Genomic DNA, 5,605 nt, shown 5'->3' on the forward strand with positions numbered 1-5,605 from the left:
TGATTAAAGGGGTATTGTGTTCAGCCACTGAGGTTGTTTACTGCGTGTGTAGAAAACAAATATGTCATCCTAGGAGCTACAGAAAGAAAATGAATCTGCATCTTCTGGACACATTGTCTGTCTCCAGGAGGACTCCTGAAATCGGGTTTCTTCACCCAGAGGTGAAGCAGACTGTGGAGTGGATGAAGGAAAGTTGGTGGAGACACTGACGAACACTCCCCAAATCCCCAATCCTGGCTGTTTGGGTCATTAAAAGTCTGGTTGATCTTAAGAATGTGCTTTGAAAGAAGAAGATCCACCCAAACCATTTTGCTTCGTATTAGATGGTCACATGATCAGATGCACATTTACTCACAGACTCCGTAGATATCTGAAATTTGGGGAGTGGCTCTCCACCAGAAGATAAAATGTCCACCAGAGTTCCCTAAAGCAGGTGACGTAAGACATCTGAACTCAAAATCCAACCTGGCACAAGAGCCACGAGGGACTACGGTGCCTTTCTGTGCTTGGAGGACTATTCCCAAAGATTATTCTTGATCCAGAACTGTCTCTCTGGCTTAGGGTTGATAACTAACCTGCTGGAAACTTCCTAGAAAATTATGTCAGGACACACCTGCATTTGACAGATGAGGAAACTGAGGTCCAGGGAGCGTAGCTACCTTTCCCAAGGCCACCCAGCCCGACGGGACAGAAGGAAGACCCAAACAAGTCTTCCAACCGTTTCCCATCTGGCCAGCTTCAGTACAAAATGAGCCAAATGCCGACTGGTTACACTGCCAATTCTAGTAAGTAGGACATCAGGTTCAGATCTTGCCTCAGCCTGAAACTAGCTGTCCTGCTCTGCCCAGAAGCATGACAAGGACTCTCCTGAGAGCTGCACTTTCCTCTCCTCTGCTGGGCTACCAGCACTCCCATCTCTCACTGCTAAGCAACCATGCAATGACTCAGCGATCCAGGTCCACACCTCCCTGGGTGTCTCAGTTTCCTGCAGCTGCGGTAACAAAATACCACACACCGGGTGGCTTCCAACAACAGAAATCTATTGTTTCTCGCTGTTCTGGAGGCCAGAAATCTCAAATCAAGGTGTCAGCAGGGTCATGCCCCCTCTGAAGCTCTGAGGAGAACCCCTTCCTCCAGCAGTTCACAGCCTCCCGTGGCAGGCTGAGGCTCCCCCCCCCCCCCCAGGGCTTACTCTGTCTTCCCACGGCCCTCTTCCCTGCGAGTGTGCCTGTGGCCTCTGTGTCTCTTCTGGTGATAACACCCGTCACGTGGGGCTCAGGGCCTGCCTTCGTCCAGGACAACTGCATCTGGATTTAACTAATTACGTCTACGAAGACCCTGTTTTCAAATCAGGTCATATTCTGAGGTTCAGAGAAGTCATGAATTTTGAGGGGACACTGTACAGCCCTCTACACTGGGTTTTAACTGTACAGTCGACACAAAGCCCGACCAACGTCCCCAATGCTACTGTGTGTAGCATTGCCCTCCCCCCACCACGCCCCACACTGTCAAGTGCTATCATAGACCAGGACCCAGAAATTAGAGAATTGAGCTACAGATAACTTTAGAAAGCACCTAGCCACTGGCTGTTAATAATCCTGGATCCAGATGAAAAGAACTAGGGTCAGTTGGAAAATACCAGTGTCCAAGCCCACCCAATACCAGAGATTGGGAGGCAGCGGGTCCAACAGGTGACCCGGACATTGGTAGTTTTTTAAAGCGGCCAGATGATTCTGATATGTAACCAGGGTTGAAAAGCCACCAATTTAGCCCTACTCACAGTTTTCACATGAAAGACGTGAGGCAGACAAGGCTTCTGCCATCAGCATCCCCACCATATACTATCACCTCCAAGCCTTTAAGTGTTAATTCTCTGCCCAAGTGGAAAGCTCTGTTCCCCTGTGTTATGGTTAAATACTAGTTGTCCCCCAAATCTCATTGTAAGACCATGCAAGAAGATTTAGAGGTGAAATGATGGCGCTATGAGAGATTTAACCCAGTGAATTAACCGAGTAGTAACTGAAGATGGGTGGAGTGTGGCTGGGGGAGTGGGTCCCTGGCAGGGTGTGCCTGGGTCTCTGTTGAGCAGAGCTCTCTGATTCCTGGTGTGATGCCTTGAGCCACTTCTCTTTGCCATACTCTTCCACTGTGACCTTCAGCCTTGCTTCAGGCCCAGAGGAATGGCGCTGACCTTCTAGCGCCAAGACCTCTGAAGAAACTTTTCCTCTGCTGATTGCTCTTGTCAGGTCTTTTGATCACAGCAGTAAAAAAATCTGACTAAACTATCTGGGTGGGACCAGGTTTGTCAGAACGAAATCCCTGTGAGGGTCCACACCATCGCCTCGTAAGAGAGAAGCAAGGAAGACCTCAGCCACCACGGGCAAGATGGCGGCCATCTAGTGGTTGTCACTATGCCCTCATCAATCTGTGATGCATACCCATGACCTATGGAAGGACACTGCATGTGCAGGCTTTGTAAACCGTGAAGTGCTCTGAAAATGTGCCTTATCACTTTTATTCCTTCTTTTGCGATCCTCCAGAAGACTTTGTAAAGCTCCATATGTGTACACCTTGCCTACTCGCCCATTTGGTTTCCATTATAATGTGTTCTTCTGTGTCTCTCTGGCTGCTATCTTATTTCCTTATATTTTAAAAGTAAGAATAATTTTGTTACTTCTTTTTAATTTTGATGCATTTCCGTGACATACTCAATATAGCCAATTCTTCTTTCCCTTGCCTGAACTAAGGAAAAAAAAAAAAAAGCCCAAATATGCACTGACCTAAAATTTTCTTTCAAAAATACTCACTTTGAGGACCATTAAGTTATTTATGAGCTGCAAAAAAAAAAAAAAAGAAGAATAAGAAAACAAACCATGGGAATATTCTAATGGAGACATGGCAAGGCGCACTGCTGGGCATCCCCTTAGGCATGTCCCCAATCCATCTTCTTATTACTCCAAATCTGCTCCAAATGTGGGAGAACCCAAGACCATGGGGGATAGGAGTTCAAGTGACCTATGCAGACTTCTCTAGCCCTCAGGTTATGACAGTTAAAAATCAAGAGCCAAGGAACTTGTTAAAATTACTCATTTGTCTTTTAGTCCAGTCCACACCTTTGGGAAAACATGTTCAAATCATAAGAGAACCACCACATGCATCTTAAATTTCTGGGCACATTGAATGAAAAGAGCAAGCCAGTCTGGGTGGTCCTTCCCAGAGTTCCCATTAGGATTCTAACCTCCCTGTTCACAATTCAGCACAAGGCAAGCTGGAGTTTCCCAAAAGCTCTGATCCATTGGTGCATTTGGCTCTGGAGTGGGGGAACCACTGGGCTCACTGGGCTTGGAGAGGAGAAAGGGGGAGGAGGGGCCCAAGAGCTCTTTTCAGATCCTGAAGGAACTGTGCACCAACCCCACCCCAATCTGTTTTCACAAATGTCACAACCACTTCCATTCTTACCAAGGAGTCTCTCACTCCCCCTCTCCACCACCCCCCCCCCACACACACACACACACCGCGCTCGCATTTCAAGTCTTATTCCTGGAATCCCCAAGGCCAGAGTCTTTTCAGTTAGTTAGTTTTTTTCTGAGCAGGGAAACCTGGACAAAGGCTTCACGGTGCACCTTTTTGTGGGTTTCTGCTGAAGCTGCCTTTTGGTTTGTGGAGAGGCGGCCAAGAGTCCTTTGCTAAGGAACACATTCGAGAAGTTGACTTTCCAGAATCCAGAAAAGGAACCCCAAAAGAGGTAGGGTTTGGTGACAGGCAAAGCTGAGCCTGGCGTCATAGTGACACAGGCCCAGCCCCGTCAATGCCTTTGTCTCCTGCTCAGCTGGCAACACGGCTGAGCCCTGGACTGCAGCAATCCAGGGCCTGTGGGCCGGCTCCCCAGAAGGACTCAGTGTCCAGTCTGCCTGACTGCTTTTGATACTGTTAAAAGATGAAACCAAGTGGATGGATTTATTGGTTGCTTGGCAATAGACTCAGTAATGGGGACTGGGCTCCAGACCCACAGGCATCTGTCCGAGGTCCCAGGGTCCCCCAGCAGCAGGGACCTCAAACCCTGCCAATCCCTGCCCTCTGGCTCCACCACATGCAGCCCCGCTACCTCTCAGGGACAGGCCAAGGGCCCCAGAGGAAGGTTTGGGGTGCAGCCATGGGGTGCCTCCTCCCACCTGTCAGTGCCACTGGATGCCCTCAGGCCTCTTCCAGAGGAGGAGGCCAGAAGACAGACAAGCTCAGGAGGACTGCTGGCCCTAGGAGGCTCAACTAAGGAGGAAAGGGAATGGGGATCACCGGATCTCAGACGTCCTGCCCTTAGTAAGACCATCTTCACACAGTGTGAGCCACCAGGCATTGGACTCCAAGGTCAGGGGAGCACTGGGCTCACTGGGCTTGGAGAGGAGACAGGTCCAGGAGAGCCCCAGGAGCTCTTTTCAGTTCCCCTCCCCCGCCCCATCTGTTTGCACAGAGTTTGGGCTTGGGATCTCTAGAGCAAGTTGTCAGCCTTAGGTGTGACAAGAAGCTCCCTGTCCTGGACCGGGGCTTCCAAGGCAGGACTGGAAGTCACAGGACAGAGCAAAACCCCCTTCTATAGACACTCCACAACACATCAGAGAAACACAGCCTGACCCTCAGGAGCCAGGGCTGAGACCAGAGCGCTCATTTCACACCTCACTTCTCTCACCCTGAAAGGTCACCTTTCGTCACATAGGCCACCCTGGGCCGACACCCAGAGGGCCGGGTTGGGTTTGGATGAAGTCCAAAGACTGTGTCTGTATCAGACCAGAGGGGTCAACCCAACTGGTACTTCAAGTTCTCTTGTCTCAAGTCCAGTTCATGAGACTGTGAAATGAGGTGCCCGGCTTCAGGGGACGGGAGCAAGCGCCACCTAGTGGTGGAAGGAGGGACTGACCTGGGTGGGCATAGGGCTCTGGCCTTAGACCAACAGACCACCCACTTTGATTTACCTGTTTCTTAGGACTGTGAGTAAATATTATGCCACTGAAAACAGTGTCTTCAGTGAGCAGGCTCCACGATACAGTTACCCTCCATTGTTAAGCCTGACAGAAATCCAGACCAGCTCTACACACCTAGGTAGTCAGCAGAGACTGACCAAAGGGGACAGCTAGTGACCATTGTCCCTCAGGGGTGCTTTGTAGGGAGCCAGGAACTCAGCATTCACCTGTGTTCCGTCTCTGTGGAAAGCTTGAGTCCATATATACTTGTGAACCCACATCTTGTGCATTTTGACAACTTGTTTTCAGATCTGTCACTGAATGAGAAAAGCAAGTAAGAGAAAAAGTAATTTGTATGCAGCCAGCTACATTGCAGAGTTTACAGAGAACTTCTAAATAGATCACCTCCTACACACCCGTGAGACATTGTTCCAGTTTCACAGATGAGAAGAGTGAGGCTAAGAGATTAAGATCATTCAGATATACCCAGAGACATTGAGGACCCGATGTCTGCTGGGAATTTCATTGTTTTATTCGTTTCTTTTCTTAAGCACTAGTACTGCCTCAAAAATCATTCAAAGGAAGGCCAGTAATATATTTAGTTCATTAGTACTTAATCCAGAAAATGAAAAGCAAATAAGTAAAAACAC

This window comes from Callospermophilus lateralis, chromosome 10 (assembly GCF_048772815.1).
Source record: "Callospermophilus lateralis isolate mCalLat2 chromosome 10, mCalLat2.hap1, whole genome shotgun sequence".
Taxonomy (NCBI): Eukaryota; Metazoa; Chordata; class Mammalia; order Rodentia; family Sciuridae; genus Callospermophilus; species Callospermophilus lateralis.